At 38.1% G+C, this 17,953-nt stretch overlaps 1 long non-coding RNA gene across 1 annotated transcript; it reads right to left on the bottom strand.

The window, feature by feature from the left end:
* Positions 1-2,602: 2,602 nt before the first annotated feature.
* Positions 2,603-16,194, bottom strand: LOC129409287 (uncharacterized). The gene is made up of 3 exons (XR_008632348.1): positions 16,167-16,194; positions 16,001-16,090; positions 2,603-3,108 (listed from the first exon to the last, which is right to left on the bottom strand). It is a non-coding gene; the product is annotated as an uncharacterized LOC129409287 (long non-coding RNA).
* Between the last annotated feature and the right edge of the window lie 1,759 nt (positions 16,195-17,953).

Here is a 17,953-nt window from a genome sequence, read left to right on the forward strand (position 1 = left end):
CCATGTATCATTTGTTCATTCGTTTTTCAAATTAAAACCAAAAGAAAGAAAATGAAAATCTATTTTCTTCATTATTTGTCTCCGAAACCAAAATGAAAAAATGGATAACGATTTGTATTTTCAGTTTTCGATTTTGTGTTTAAATGAACAATGGACAAAAAAAACAAAAAAAAAAAAAAAAAAAAAAAAAAACAGATAACGGCTGTTTCCTGTTTCCGTGACTCAAACTGCAATGCCGGACTAAACCAGGTCTAAACCAGGACTGAACCAGGACTGAACTAGTACTGAGTTGAGGATGTGTGCCTGTGTAGACTGCCAAGTGATCAGGACTGAGATCAGGACCAGACCAGGACTGAGACCAAGACCAGGTCAGGACTGAGACCAGGACTTTTAATTTTTAGGTTCAGTCCTGGTTCAGTCCTGGTTCAGTTAGTCCATCACAGTTTAAGTCACAGAAACGGGAAACGGCCATTATTTGGTTTTTTTTTTCTATTATTCATTTAAACACAAAATCGAAAACTGAAAAAAACAAATCGTTATTCTTTTTTTTTCATTTTGGTTTCGGAGACAAATAATGACAAAAATAGTTGTTTTTTTGTTTTTCTTATTTTTGGTTTTATTTTGAAAAACAAATGAACAAATGATACACGGATTGACACAAATCCACTGGCTTCTGCGGTAGAAAAATGCAGTGCCCAATGGGAGCTGACATCACCATAAACATCATGACAACAAAGAGTGGGCAAATCTGATGGATAGCTACAGATCACACTAACAAGCAATGGATAATTTTTTTTTTTTTTTAGTAGTACCAAAATAACTAACCGGTGCTGCCAAATCCTATGTGTATCACCGATTAAGAAAATAAAATTGGAGAAAGAAATGAGTGCAGCATAGTGGGCGTATGCCGGTGGCGATGAAAACGGGAATTGATGGGCAATATGGTGTCTTGAAAGTAAGCAATTAAAGATCAGTCAAACACGCATGAATCACTCCAAATACTACTTTAGCTGAGTAAACTTTTACTGCTTTAAACCTAAAAAGAATGAGTCCTCACTAAACCTCATCACCAGCAGACAATCATGAATCAGTGCTAGTGCAGCCACTGCAGTTCACTGGCCTGTCCGTATACTGAGGATGAGAAAAACTTGTAATACCTAAAAGTTGCAGTTACTTTAATGTAAAAAGCAAGAAACCAAGAAAGAATGTAAGAAAGAGCAATACGGTTACCAGAATCAAGATTAGTAACATCCAAAAGTTATTTTAGTGCACTAGTGGAGTCTGTCTATATGAATTGGACTAAAAGGTGAAATTGATCAATTCTTTTAAATAATTGTTGAGGCTAGAAATTTTACCTTATAGACTAGAAATCACTGTTTTAGATGATACAATGGAAAGCAATTACTGTAGCTGTTTCAAGTGGTTTGTAGTTGGAATGTAATGATGTCCAAATTTCTGGTTCTGGTTTCTGGTTCTGTTATAATCCAAATAGTTAAGATTTAAAAGTCTTTATAACAGTTATTTCTTCTGTAGTCTGCATTGAAGCGCAGCAAAGGATCATGGTCTATGTCAGGGGTGTCAAACATACGGCCCCGGGGCTGAATCCGTCCCTCCAAGACCTTTAATCTGGCCCTCGGCTGATTTTCTACTAAAATATTTAAATTATATTTTCTATTAATTATAATTATAATTCTTTTAATTATATTTTCTATTTTCTTAGCATAGCAGCCTCTCCAGCGCTTCTGTGTGTGGCTGCCTCCCACCAGAGAAGGTACAAATGAAGACATGCCTCTTTCCAAATTTGCTTCTTGCCTCTTTTAATGAACTATCGTTTTGACTGTTGACCATGACACCCTCATCAGCAAAATGTCAAAAATGAGAAAAGTGGACGCCGACTGCAGGATTTCCCAAGAAAAACTGGCTTATTCCCATTTTCATTCAAGTTCATGTTAAAACATTGTGTTGAAATTGCATTTTTCTTAAAGTTTCAGGTTTTTTGTAATATTATAATATTTTGTAAAAGAAAGAGCTCATCAATTTAAAAAGATTTCTGTAATAGATTTGCGTTTCTCTGCACAAATATTTGAACTTATTGCTGTTATTGGGGTCATGAGTTTTCTGATCTGATCTTTGGGATCAAAGTAGGTTGGATAAGGCCCCAGGACCAAAATGAGTTTGACACCCCTGGTCTATGTAGTTCCCTCGTTTTTTAGCTATTGCTGCACTATTATTATTTATGGACAATTATGGATTATTAATTATGGATTGTTATTATTTATTTAAGCAAATAGTCTCGTCATTCGATATATTGTCATGGCCCACGATATTACTGTGAGACTTTTGATGATACAGTGTCATTATATTTTGATTATTGTGACATTCTTAGATTGTAACTGAAGCAAAGTTAAGGTTTATGTTAAGGTCCACTTAACAAGTCATTTCCAGAGGTATTCCCAGGATAGCCTTAAAAAAAAAAAAAAAGTAAATTTTAATTTCACTGCTAACTTCGTGGGTGCTTGCTGAGTCCGGTTTTGGCTGGGAAAAGACTGGGACATGCCAAGGTCACACTGGTGGGTATTACAAACCTTGAAAGCGACAATAGTAAAATCCAACCGCTCCTTTTATTGCTTTTATGGAAATGGCTAGCAATCCCCGTGACCCATTACTAATAATTGGAAATGTCTGTAGTCAAAGTCTTTACTCTCCAATGGAAGAGATCGCATTTCGAGAAGATGATATGACAGGAAAGACAGAAATATTAAACGCCAATATTAGACTGAGAGATAGACTCGCTGATGGCAGGTCTGGGTATTCAAACAGAGGATTTTGTAGCCACATAACTCGATTTTCCTCCATAACCCCAAGAAGCATTTAACTTGGTTTTGCTACGAATTACATCACAAACTAAAAATGTGGTACTGAATAAGATTGATTATTAAATATTAGCATAATCCCCGAGGCTATTAAAATGTCTTGACTCCAGTAGTGAGTAGTGTTTTTCCTTGTTCCTGCTTCTTCGCCTGGTGTGAAGCAGAGTTGAGATGCAGTTCAACATCTAAAATATTCATGTGCCAACGAATCCTCCATCTTGTGTTGCGTGACGTTCCCCTTAAAAAGAATTGAAGGTTAACTGACATTTCTTTGGCCAAAAATCAGAAAAAACAAGGTCCAGTGTATTAGGATGTGCCTGGAGCTGAATCTTCACAGGACTTTTGAACCATGGGTCAAAGGTCTCGAAAGCCCCAGACACTAAAGACGAATAATGTTTTCTTTATTTGTGCATATACTTGTCTGCTTTGACGGAATATGAAAGCGCTCGATGGACGATGCTAAGTTTATATTTAAAGAGTTCAGAGGAGCTTTTACAATCTGACTCTTTTGTGTTTTTTGGTCTTTTGTTTTTGTTTGGTCAAGAAAAATAAAGCTATAGCTAACTTACATCTTGTTTGCCATAGGAGCCAAGACTTCAAGGACACTGGGTGAATAATGCTCATACTTGCAATGTATATTTACTTATATATACTTTATTTAGGCTACGTTCAGACTGCATCCTGAAGTGACCCAAATCTGATTTTTTTCACATGCGACCCAGGACACTTGGATACATGATCGTAAAACGGATACATATCTGATCTTCTGACATGCGATTTCAGTCTGAACGGCCAGGTCGCATTCATCCCACCTACACGTCAGGCTCAGAGTCTAGTCAGTGAAGGGAAAGTGAGGTCAGGGAGTTAATATTTGGGGGGATCGCTGTATTCAGGCCAAATTGGAGGGGTCTTATCAGAACTGGACGGTTTTTGAAATGACTGCCAAAGAAATGGCCAAGCACGGCTACAGACGGTCCTGGCTCCAATGTCAAAGAAAAATAAAGAGCTTGTGAGCCAAATACAAGGAGGGTAAAGACTCAAAAAAACAAACAAAGTGGCCATGGATGTGTAACCTGTCCATTTTACGAAGAACTGGACCATATTTTAGGAGACAAGCCCAGCGTTTAGGCGACTTCCATAACCACTGTGTGTGATGTCGTAGTGTCCTCTAATGCACATGTGGGACACTTTTGGGTCATTTAAAGTTCACACTGGAGATCACATACAAGTCGCTTTTAATTGGAAATGTGAACGACCTCACAAAAAAAATCAGATTTCACAAAAAAATTTGAAGTGAGCATTAAGCCCTGCAGTCTGAACGTAGCCTTAGTTACTTACTTCAGTCTTTTATTTATGGCAGATCAAATGTCAAACTACACTTCTGGACAAATATGTTCAAGGTAAAAGTTGTAGAGTTTTGCTTTGAGGTATGAAACTTGAACTTGATTTTGTATTTGGAACCTGAAATGTTTTTACGCACTGGGGCAGAGTCTTGAAGACCTTTCTGATCACCACTGGCAGACACTGTTGGCAAAGGAGATCTAATATTGGTAAAGGTGCACTGTGTATTTTTTCTGGTAGAGGGTTCGCAAAGTGCTTTTCTCCATGGATATATCATTGCTTTGTCTGGAAGGTTTCACAGTATGGCATTAAAGTAGATTCTTCTTTTTTACATTTATGCAAAAATATCTAGATTTTTTGTTGAAATATGAAGCTATACTGTGTAACTTTTCTCCACGGAGATGTAATTACTTATGCCTGTAATTTTCCACATTTCGGCATTAAAAGTATCTGTGTCTGTGGAAACAAGGAGGGGATGACATTAGGCTGAATTACAAGTCAGATCTGTGGAGAAGCGAGCTGGCACAACAGTAAAAAAAAAAAGCATTTGTTTAGCAACGCAAACACCTCTAACTGAATAAATGCAAGATAGATATTGTAGGTTTAATGCCAAACTGTGGAACATTCCCGACAGAGCAATGACATCTCCATGGAGACGAGGAGCTCCACACTGTTATTACGGTTATGTTGATTTTTTAAATGGTTTGACTTTCTAACGTGAGTGTGTCTTTGTAGAATTTTAGAATCGCCTAACTCTTATAAGCTGCATTATGCTTTTCTACATGGAGATGTTACTGCTTTGTCTGGAATGTTTCACAGTATGGCATTAAACCTTTCTATCTTCCCGGAGACCAAACCAGACCAAGTTACAGGTCAGATTTGTGGAGAGGTAACCCCGCCCCACTCAGTCAGAATGCATATTTTTCTAGATATTTTTGAGCTATAAAACCATCTGTAATTCAATAAATGTAAGGTAAAGCTGTTTAATGTCACACCGTGGAACATTCCAGGCAAAGCGATGACATATCCATAGAAACAAGCAGGTGATGGACCCCCAAATGAAAAATTACATAATGCACCTTTAAGATATCTATCAAATAATCTTACTGACGCTAAAGTAACTGAGCTGTTGTTCTGACTTCTGTTGTTTATAGACACATTTCATGACAACTCAGATGGTACTTCCAAAACACAATTTACACCACATTAAATAGGCTATTGTGTCCATAAAAATAAAAAATAAAACAATAATAAATATACTGTATATACTGAATAATCTAGGACCTTCCAACAATTCTCCCCAAAAATTACGAATCCTTGAGAAATATTGCTTCCCAAGAGTGAATCCAGCCATCGATTGTACCAAACCTTCTCAGTAATTGGAAGTACAAATGAGATTTATACGTCTCTAATTTCTTGCAGACAGCTTTAAGATGCTCATGCAGCTCCTGTCATGGGGAAACCCTGGTTCTGTTATTTCAGCTCCAGTCAAAACAACCCACTCAATCTTAATGCACCTGTGATATTTAAGACTAAAATATAGACTTCAGCAGAACAGCAAATGATGTCCCTGTGTGCATGCTTAAATCTAGTATGACAGATTACATAAGGGGGATAAGGGGTTTATTTAAGATGATTTTTTTTCCTTCTTCTTCACTTCTTCAGCCCCCCGCATCTCCTCTTCCGTGTTACCCTTTTGCGATCCGTATCATTGGTCCCCGGAGAGGCAGTGGAGGTGACAAACAAAGCTATTCATCATGGCGGCGTTCTTCCTGGCTAAACTCTTATCCAAGCTCGACTCCCCAAACTTCTCCCAGAGGCCTTTTGTTTTACGGCGTCGTCCGCTAAATTTACACGGCGCGCTTGTTTTATGAAGTGTCCGCAGAGGGTAAGGAACATAGATAGAGGCCCGGTGTCAGCATATTCCCTCGTCCTGTGTCGCCGTGGTGATGTATGGGCGGAGATGGTGTCTGGAGCCCCTTGTGCCATTCTTTACATGGTGCTCTGGAGCTATTTTTACTTCTCATGGTTTTATTTTTATCAGTGAAAAATAAGAAAGAACTGTAAACAAAAAAATAATAAAAAGATGGCTTATGACAGTTGCCAAATGTGCAACTGAAAGAATTATATTAGTTCCTTACAGTATAAAAATCAATATATTTAGAATTTTTTGGACTATAAGTCGCTCCAGAGTATAAGTTGCACCAGCCAAAAAATGCATCATGAAGAAGAAAAACATACATAATTTGCACTTTTTGGGGGAAATGTATTTTATAAAATCAGACACCATGAACCAATATTTCATCTTAAATGGCAAGTTATAGTAATAACAATAGAGAACAGGCTGTTAACGTGACATATGAACAGTTGTTCAGATAACTATCGCATAAAATACATAAAAAAGTTTACCAAACTCTCAATCTCACTCCAAATCACTAAGTTCATTGAATTCTTCATCCTCGGTGTCACTTCTGAGCAACTCCATGGTCTCAGGAGGTAAACGACTGTTGTCAGACTCAGCATCAGTTCCAGTTACAATTATTCCGGCCTTTCTGACGCTCAACAGGATGATTTCTGTTGTCACTGAAATCTATGCTTTGTCGATCCATCCAGTGACTTCCAGGAAAGTTGCATGTCGGACCCTCCCGTTTGCCACAAATTTCTCTCTCACTCCAAACTTTCTTTCTGCTGCTCGATTAACATTTTCGGCTGCATATTTCGCTACTTGCAGTAGGACAGCAGCTCTTTCTGCAGGAGACATGCGCAGTACAGGAGTAATAGTAGTAGCAGATACTGGCACACAAACCTAGAGCGCCCTCTAGCAGCTTTATTTTCACACACTGACAGAATAAATTAGTTAACATATAAGTCACACCAGAGTATAAGTTGCAGTACCACCCAAACCAAGAAAAAGTGTGATTTATAGTCCGAAAACTACGGTATGTAGACTAATATATAATAATGGACATACTTTATTATAACCCTATGAATACTTATTTGTCAATATTTCTTTATTTTTAATGTGTATTATATTCTTGGGTTTCACCTTCCTATTTAAAGGTGAGATTTTGAGAACTAAATATATTTAGAATATTCACTTTTAATTGCTAATTGCTATGGCAACAGACAAAAAACCCTGGATGACACACGACTTTCTCAAACAATACAGACATTAAAATCACGAGTCCAAAAAAACTCGCCAACATGACTTCTGTTTCAATTTTGACAATACTTCACGTACTCCATCCCCACTCATCCGAAACCTTGGCATCCTCCTCGACCCCAAACTTTCATTTGAATCTCATGTTAAACAAATAATGCAGACCGTCTTTTTCCATCTCGAAAACACTGCTGCTGAAACCTTAAAATGCATATGACAAGTCACTCATTTTGCTAAAACATACATAAGATCATTCTATTTTAGATTTGAATACAAATTTGACATTTTCTTCCCCAGTATGGCATTTTTTTAGGTTTATAATTTCACCTTCAAGAAACTGTTCAAAACCCACCTATTTAGAACAGCTTGTCTATGTTTATACTTTGTCTGATTACTTTTTTCTTCTTTTTAAGTGTGCTCTCTAATTGTATTCTTTGTACAGCATCTTTGAGTGTTTAGAAAAGTGCTATATACATAAAATGCATCATCATTATTATTATTATGTATTATTAATAGTGCTACATTTTCATCTCTCCATATGCCATGGAAAGTGTTTTTGTTGAAAAGTAAAGAGAAAAACAGAACGGTTGGTAACTGATTTTTATCTTATTCATCTCATCATAAAGGTTCAAAGGTCAAGTGTGTTTATGGCAGCAGTCCCACTCCCAAAATATGTATTTGTATGATTTAGCAAGACAACACATGTAGCTATGTTATTGTTTTCTCATCAAAAACACACTGTATCTGAACTTGTGTTTTGTTTCATTCCATTCACACATGTTTAGCACACAAATTCAGGCTGAGTTCTTCTCACTCTGTTCCACCTTGTGAGGTCATCTGGTGGCACAGCACTTCACTGTGTTTTCTAAACTCCATACACTTTCACTAGAATCATTTGGATAATTTCAGTTCTATAATTTACAGTCTCTACTGAACACAAGGACTTGAATACTGCCACTACATGACATCCCAAGGTGTAAGAGAGCGTTTTAAGCTTTGGGGATGAAAGCAGACTAAAGGGTTACTCGTGTGTGAATGAAACAAAACACAACTCCAGATAGGTTTGTGAGGTGGTAACAACATTCTAGCATAGCTCACGAGAGTCAGTTTTGCGTAATATAGGACCTTTAAACCAAAGATTCCAAAGATTCAAACCACAAGCTGCTACGAGCCAAGGTTGCTGAAATAAGTGATGTTATTTCTTGAAAAATTGCAAGATTTTGTGTGTGTACTCACAGTGAAGTCACGTATTGAGATGTAAAATGCACATTGTATGAACAACTTGACAGTTTTACACAGTTCATCTCATGCTGCTTTTATTTGTGCCAAGTTCATTATCGCTAATTGTTGCTTTTATTTGTGGTTCCTTTGTTTCTTAGACTCTGTAAAAGCACCATTTTGAAGTGTTAGCAAGCTCACAGCATCACACTCAACACAAGGCTTATTTACTCAAAGTGGCACCAGGGTGAGTTTGGTTAAGTAAATTTTAGTCAATAAAACCCAAGATTCTTTGACACCCAAGCAGCTTTTCACATTTCTCAACTTCTCCAGATTACAGCCAAGGCCATTGTCTGCAAGTCCTTTTTAATCAAAGTCCGAATTGTAACTGTGACAAATTGAATTAATTCCAATTTTTCCTCGACTGAGTGACAAGATTCTATTATGCACAGAGGCTGGCTGTCGGCAAAATCGTGTTACGACCTGATATCTCCATGCACATTTCCAAAGTACTCTCCCGACAATGTGAAACCAAGGATTCATTGTAGTTGAAATGTTTCTATATTGTCCATATTATCAGCAGCACTGTGGGAATCTCATAAAAAAGGCCTTGAGCGACAAATGTTTTCCAATATTATGTCATTTTGAGCTGTATTAACATCTGTAAAAATCAATAGAATTCATTTTGCACGGCAGGGTGTGTATAAGTGTTTATAGCTCACAGCTGTACACATAACAGTGAGAAGAAAACATAAATTGGGGCAAAGCAGTCACTGACAGCGTAGTGACAGGTACACAGAGCCTATATTTGTTGTAACTCTGTCTTAAAGGTTCACTGGGTAACATTTCTGGTGGAGGTCTGTGTGGAGATGTTATTGCTTTGAATCACATGTTCCACGGTGTGGCATTTAACTTGACTATCTTCATGCCAGCCACCAGGGCGAGCAGGTCAGATCTGGTGGGTGAACTACGGAAAGTTTACAGCCGTGGAGGACATATATAAAACACTTTACGACATCAGACAGCAACTTTACAAGAACAACTTCTGAAGGGAAAGACACGTGGTGCAGACAAACAAAGTGAAATGGTGAGTGGCTTAATTAATGCGAGCTCCACAGATACGGCTTGTTATCGCCACAAAGCAAAGTCTCTCTTCTTGTCTTCTTTGTTTTGTGATTTAAAACATAATTCATCCAATCAACAATGAATACATAAGCAATACTAGAAAAGCACTCAGAGCGCAGACCTCCGCCAAGGACTACCCCCATTTTTTATATAAATTGCGATCAAATCAGTCTTCTGGATCAGATCTGGATCAGCCTTTGGAATATGAAAGAGGATCCCATTGTCCATCCCTGAGTCAAATTTCATGGGGTTTGGTCAATAATTAACCGAGATATTGAGAAACAATTTTTGGCCCCATTTACCACAATGTTAACTAAAATTTTAAAGTGATCCAGAATCCAGGATTTCTTCCAGATCACCCCCAAAATGAAATCAGTTCTTCCTTTTCACATTTCCAACAAATCCTGAAAATTTTATCAAAATCGGTACATAACTTTTTGAGTTATGTTGCTAACAGACAAACAAACAAACAGACAAACGCCGGCAAAAAAACATAACCTCCTTGGCGGAGGTAATAAAAAGTTTTGTGTTTAGACGTGAGAATGCACAGGGGCTTCTGTCACACAGGAGCAGGCTGGTGTAAACTGAAGCTTTTAAAAGTACAGGCGTATGCAGCTCTGCCTACGTGTTGCTGATGCTCTTGGTGTAAATGCTGGGTAAGAAAAAATGCTTTTTTCTATAATCAATGTGAATTTAATGTCTACGGAAACCATATCATCTCCATGGAGATGATATGGTTGCGGACCCCAACCAGAAAATTGACATAATGCATCTTTAAAGGGTGTTTGCAGAATGAAAACACCACAAGCATGCAGAGGTTACACAAAAAACTATTTGCTATAGCAATGTACTAAATGTGTACATTAATTTAACTTTAGATAGCTCTGATTTAAACCTGTGGATGAAATTGAAGTAATTAATATTGTTATGAGTTGTAAAAGCAAAAAGTCAACTGACTGTAATGATCTAGACATGGCCTTGATAAAACAAACAATAAATGAGATTGCTAGACTATTATCACATATTTTTAATTTATCATTTCAGACAGGCATTGTCCCAAAAAACATGAAAATAGTAAAGGTGATACCATTATTTAAAGCAGGAAATAAGCATCACTTTACGAATTACAGGCCAGTATCATTGCTTCTCTAAAATTTTGGAAAAACTTTATAATAACAGGCTGGATAATTTGATTGAAAAACACAAATTGCTTCATGATAATCAATATGGTTTCAGGAGTAACAGATCAACTGCGCTCGCTTTACTGGACTCTATCGAAGAGATTACAAATCATACAGATAACAAAAAAAATAGTAGCTGGGCTGTTCATAGATTTAAATATATAGCATTTGACACAATAGATCATGGTAAATTGATAGAAAAACTGGAATTATATGGCATAAGGGGGGTAGCTCTAAACTGGGTAAAGAGTTATTTAGCAGATCGATCTCAGTTTGTTCAATTAAATGATTACAGCTCATCATGTTTGGACATTCTGTGTGGTCCACCCCAAGGTTCTGTGTTGGGCCCCAATTTTTTATTTTATTTTATATATTAATGACTTATGTAAGGTATCACAGTTATTTAAATCAGTCTTATTTGCAGATGATACAAACTTATTTTGTGCTGGTGAAAATTTACAAGAGTTACTTTCAGAAATTGAGTCTGAAATGCTGAAATTAAAAACATGGTTTGATAGGAACAAATTATCTCTAAATTTGAGCAAAACAAAAGTAATATTATTTGGAAACCACAATGACAATAAGTAAATTCAGCTGCAAATACAGGGGATTAACATAGACAGTGTAAAGAAAAATACATTTCTAGGTGTTATTATTGATGAAAAACTTAACTGGAAAGAACACATACAATATATACAGACGAAAATTTCAAAAAACATAGCAGTATTAGGTAAGGTCAAATATTTTCTGGACAAGAAAGCTCTACATACACTTTATTGTTCCTTAGTTGCACCATATTTAACATACTGTGCTGAGATCTGGGGTAATAATTATAAAACAATATTGGAACCACTATTCACATTACAGAAAAGAGCACAACGGATAATTCATAACTTTGGGTTTTATGACCACACCAAGCAACTATTTATCTCTTCCAAAATTTTAAAAACTTAAGGATTTGATAATCTTCCAGACAGCAAAAATAATGTACAAGGCAGAAAGGAAGGAACTACCAAAAAATATTCAGAAACTTTTTAGGGAAAAGGAGACAACTTATAATTTAAGGTGAATTCAGTTGTACTTTTTAAAATGGTCAGAGTTCGTACAAAAAGAAAAGATTTTTGTACTTCAGTTTGTGGGGTAAATATCTGGAACTCTATGAGTGAGGACCTCAAAAAATGTCCAAATATGAAAATGTTTAAATATAAATATAAAGAAAAGGTGATAGCTAGGTATGCTCAAGAAGGAATTTTATTTTATTATTATCTGAATGCAAACGCTATATTTATGTTTGTATCAGGAGTAATGTGACACACTATATGAGTCTGGCAGAAGCACATTATTTGCTTTAGTGGAATTGTAAAAGGGGGTGGGGGTATATAAGCATTGCTTCTCCCCACTACTTTTTCAGAACATTTGATTTGATTTGATTTTTTTTTTTTTCTCTCTTTTCTTTTATTTCTATTTGTGGTTATTATAGTTGTGATGAGCAGTGTACAATAATAGTCTTTAGGTATCTGTTGATTATTGCATATGCAATTTGTCATTTACTGTGTGATCCATCCATCCATCCATCCATGTGTGATAAGGCAAATTATTATTTATGGAAACATCCGAAATAACCTTATCATCAAAACGGCCCCAGAGACGGAACAATCTGGTGCCGCCAGCTCCCACAAATTCATTTGAGTACGGATCTGATCTGGCACTGTGTGGACACCTGAAAACACTGATACACTGATACGCTGATATGCTGATGTAGGTCTATGCACCGCGAAGTAGCTGATTCACCACCAAAACACTAAGAGGTTAGAATATATTCAAATATATGGTCTATGAGTATGACCTGCATAATCTCTGAAAAGTTTAACATGAACCATCTCCAACACGATAAAAGCACAGAACAGACTCACCATCAGCAGAAGATCCCTCTGTCACAGAGAAAGAAAGAACACAGATAATACACTGAGTTGTGTCCTTTAGTCTGACAGAAGATGAACCGCATCAGCGCACAATAGCGAGCAGTTTTTTGAGAGCTCAGTTAATGCAGTGTTATGAGATATATATGTACTCCTATGTGCAATGTTTAGAGTGGTGAGCGGCGTGAGCGTGAGTGAGGGACTGCGTGCGCGCCCCCGGAGGCACGCGCTTTTGAATGGGCCCGCGGAGTGTACGGGTGTCTGTGTTTTTAGTTTTGCAATGTGTGAAATGAATGGTGAGGAGGCGACCGGATCATGTGCCATGTTATTTAGTGCAGTACGGCAAATAAAACCACGAGTCTTGAGCGAAGACCTGACTTGTTTACTTGAGCCCACGCACTCACTGGAGGTTCCGAACACGGGAGTTAAACCCCGAGGGACGAGCGGCTGCTGCGCCCCTTTGGCCCTGGAGACGAAGACGCTTCTCCCCTGTGTCCTCTGACCACGGTCCGAGGACCGAGACAGGAACGGTTTAACAGCAGATTAGCCATGTGGTTTTAAGATTTGTTTCTGTAAAACGTAAACAAATATCCTCAAAGCTGTGTGAATAGGGAAGGCTTGCGGACACAGATACGAAGTGTCTGGATGCAGATGGTTTCTGATACGGTGATACGTGGATTTGTTTCAGTGTAAACGGGGTCTAAAATTCCCAAATCTCAGAATTGATACTTTGCAGCTACATATGAAGAAATGTTTCTGTAGTTTCCAGAGTTTGAAGGTCCATTTTGTTCCTTTGGCTCTGGGTTCACTGCTATCGTCTAGAATCTGCCATGTCATGTTCAAAGCTTTATGACTCACGCATTTTTTGTGTAAGGGTGAAACGGGAGGACATTCTGTTCATTTGCAGATGGCAGCTCTCGTAGACAAACACAAACAGAGAAGGAGAAGATTTCAACTCAAAGCACTTGTAGGTGAACACTAACAGACACAGCCTAAACCTACTGTTTAAAATGGGAAAAAGAAACCGAAACCGGCTGGTTCATAACAACTAAGAGTCCAAAGTGTTTCTTGAGACTGTCGGCCGTGGTCCCCAAGGCCCCAAGAAAATAATAGTGAACCCAGAGCCAAAGGAACAAAGTGGACCTTCAAACTATGGGATCAAACTCTATAGAAAAAAAATGCTGTTGACCAAAGCAGGAGACAGATTTTGGTTTGAAATTCCAGATGAGGATTCTGATGACGAGATCTACTTTGGACAACTACGAGTCCAAACAGTCTCCTGAAACTGTCGGCCGTGGTCCCTCTACCACAGACAAGGCCGTGGCTTTTCAGGGACAGACACTAAAGACGTTATCTCACCCGGCTGGAGTGAAAGTAGTGAAACCACAGCGTTCCGCTACCAGGGCTGGAGACCTCTCTTCAGACACCCACAGCTCCAGGATCACTGTGGACGGAGACCAGGGACCTCTCAAGTCCTCACAGGGGTCTTCAACAAAGGCAGCCTATTGCTGCTGGTTTGAGATGCAGGAGATCCCACACAACAAACCAGAAGTAAACATCTTGTTTGGAGAAGTCGACTGGTCACTTTTCAGTGCTTTTGAGAGTAAATGCTCAACAAGACACAAATTCTTTGGTTTTATAACTTTTGCCATGTTTTTGCCAAAGTGTAGAGCCTCTAAGGTAGGAGACTGTTTGGAGTTGCCTTATGATGTTCCAGATGTCGACATCTGCTTTGGAGTGGTTGAGCACCTGGGTCAAACACTAAAGATTAAAAAAAAAAATTGATAGAGGAATAATTTTACCAGATTATGAATAAGAGAGTCATAATATGTGGAGATATTAATATTGATCTGTTAAATCCAAACAAGCTTCAAGTAATTGAGGAGTTCATAAACACCATGTTTAGTTTAAATTTATTCCCAAAGATAACTAGACCTTCTAGAATTACCACTCATTGTTCCACTCTTATTGACAATATATTTACTAATGACATGGATAATGATTCATCTAGCGGTCTTTTCATAAATGACAGTGACCATTAACCCGTTTTTACTGTAAAAGAAAAAAGGCACAGAGCAAAAAAATATATCGGAGACTGAAATCAGAAAGAACCATCATATCCTTTAAAAATGAGTTACTTGAACAGGATTGGAGTGATATCTCTCAAAATCATGACATCGATAAAGTATATGATAATTAAAAAAATAAATATATCACCCTATATAACAAGCAGTCAGACAGTGCACAAAGAAAGATAATTATAAAGAACAACCATGGGTAACTAAGGACATCCAGATGGCTTGCAAAAAGAAAAATATGCTGTATAAAATATTCATTAAAAAGAAACAAAAAGACGCTGAAATAAAATATAAAATGTACAAAATTAACAAGTATAATATGGGCTTGTAAGAAAGAATACTTCGCAAAGCAGTTAGAACTGAACAGAAATAACGTAAAGGGAATTTGGAAATCATTAAATGAAATTTTAAGTAACAAACCTAAAGCTAATAACTACTGTAATGTTGCGACCGAGAACCCTTATTTACTCACAGAATCCGTTCTGGCATAAAAAAGGACAAGGGCAATGTGGTATAAAAGTTACACCTCTTTAATCCTCTAAACATTTAAAAAATAATATTTCATTTTCTGGTTGCCTTCTTGATACACCACTCAATTGTCATAAATGTAGGACTCAACCCCACCCCAAACTAAAACACAACAAATCAAATTAATAATTCAAACCAAACGTTAATACCAAAAAAACACTAGTTGAACCCTACATTTACAATAAATTAAAGTGCGGGTGCGCTGTAAACCTGGATAATGTAATAATATTTAAAGTGCGTGTGCCAAGGTATCTGAGGTAGGCTAGACAATAAAAGGGCATAAAATTCAAGCTGGTGAAAGTGCTCGTGCCAAGGAGGCCTATTTGGGTGAAAGTGACTTGTGCCAGCCCTGAGACCTAACCTTGCCTTGCACTGACCCCCTGACCAAATATTGCACTTCCCTCCAAGACCTAGGCTACTGTTAAGCAATATTCAATTAAAACCAACACTAAGGATAAGATAAAGAATAAAGAGCAAGAATAATGCAGCAGTGGCAATCTGTTACACAGGGAAAAATAAATTAACTTCAAGTAGACCATTAGCGACCACTACCCCAGATACACAACAAAAGAGCATTTACCGCAAATTTAGAAGGGGGAGGGGGGCACTCTACATGGGGCTCAGAGCGCGCTACGAGCGGCCGCCGGCACCACCGCCTACTCCAGATAACCTTCAAAATGCAGTCAAACATATCGCATTAAAGCACATTCTATAAGAAATATTAAAACAACAACTCCAGTACTTACACGCGCTGCCTTCAAAAGCCACTGAAAGCCCCGACTGCCACACCACGGCGTGCGCAGCCTTTTCTAATCGCGCAATCAGTGACGCCAGGAGCCACGCGCAGCGACGCACAGGTGGACGCAGTCACGGACGCAACACAGTAGGACAACATAGTCTAATCACCCGGTTACACTACCCTAAATATTTTTCTCATGACAATAAGGATGTAAATAATATGTATGAGGTAGCAGATGATTTTAACCATTTCTTTGCTAACATTGGCCCAGAATTGGCTGGAAAAAAAAATCATTACCATGTACAGTGGAAAGTGAACAGTTAATACAAAGAAATCCAAATTCTTGATTCCTTAATTATCAAGTCCTCGTATATCTCTGCACCTCAGCTTTACAGGAGCAGTGCATGTCTCCACTCTCTGAAAGATAATTTAAAGTGGTAATTAAAATCCAAAGTAACAGACTATAATGACAAGTTGAAACATTTGTTATTGTATAAATTATAGTCTGACACTGTAAGACCAACTATTATTGTTGAAGTTAATCTGTAGAATTCTTCAATAATAAATTGATAGCTGCCAAATCAAAAGACTAAAACAAAAAGACTGCATCAGGATAAGTGCATTGTACGTATACTGTTTAGTGTGAAATAACTGAAATCCAACAATGAACCAGAAGAAATAGAAGTGTAAAATTCCTGGTTATTTTTACATTGACTGACAGGAGTTGGTACAAGTGAGTTGTTTGTGATGTTGCTCCAGATGTGTTTAGCACGTTTAGCACATTCACAGTCTCCTAGTTTCTTCCTGTTTTTCTGTAAATTAGCCTCTGAAATAAATACAGATGTTTACTACTCTGCAACTCCACTCTCAAAACCAAAGTTTCTTTCGTGGCTTTTAGTATTTGTATTTTAAACGTCCTGTAGTACGCTAAATTGTTTCTTGTGAGCTTTAAGCCATGTTATAATGTTGTTACCTTCCTCAAAAACATACTGGAGTTGTGTTTTTGTTTCATTCATTCAGTAGAGTTGAAATCCAAATCCGAATGATTCTAGTGAAGGTGTATGGACTTTAAAAACACAGGGGAGTGTTTTCTGTTTGATAGAACAACTCAACCTAAACAGAGTTTGTGTGTTAAACGTGTGAATGAAACAAAACATTATAGATCAGACAAAACTGTAATATATGCGAACTTTGACAATAATGAGTAACTTCTTCTTGCCCTAAATTATAACTTCACTACTTAATGCTTTTCCTTAAAACTCTCATTTTGGGACTGATGTTGTTTGGGACTCATGTTTGGGACTCAAATTTGGAGTCATATTTGGGAGTGATGTTTGGGACTCGTGTTTGGGAGTCATGTTTGGGATTTATGTTTGGGACTCATTTGGGACTCACCTTTGAGCTCATATTTGGGACATATATTTGGGAGACATGTCCATCCATCCATCCATTTTCGTCCGCTTATCCGGGGCCGGGTCGCGGGGGCAGCAGCCTAAGCAGGGACTCCCAGACTTCCTTCACCCCAGACATGTCCTCCAGCTCCTCCGAGGGAACCCCGAGGCGTTCCCAGGCCAGCCGAGAGACATAGTCCCTCCAGCGTGTCTTGGGTCTTCCCCGGGGCCTCCTCCCGGCGGGACATGCCCAGAACACCTCCCGAGGGAGACGCCCAGGAGGCATCCGGAACAGATGCCCGAGCCACCTCAACTGGCTCCTCTCGACGTGGAGGAGCAGCGGCTCTACTCCGAGCTCCTCCCGCGTGACTGAGCTCCTCACCCTATCTCTACGGGAGCGCCC

Source organism: Boleophthalmus pectinirostris, unplaced genomic scaffold (genome assembly GCF_026225935.1).
Source record: "Boleophthalmus pectinirostris isolate CB_2022bp ecotype Guang Dong unplaced genomic scaffold, ASM2622593v1 HiC_scaffold_19, whole genome shotgun sequence".
NCBI lineage: Eukaryota > Metazoa > Chordata > Actinopteri > Gobiiformes > Gobiidae > Boleophthalmus > Boleophthalmus pectinirostris.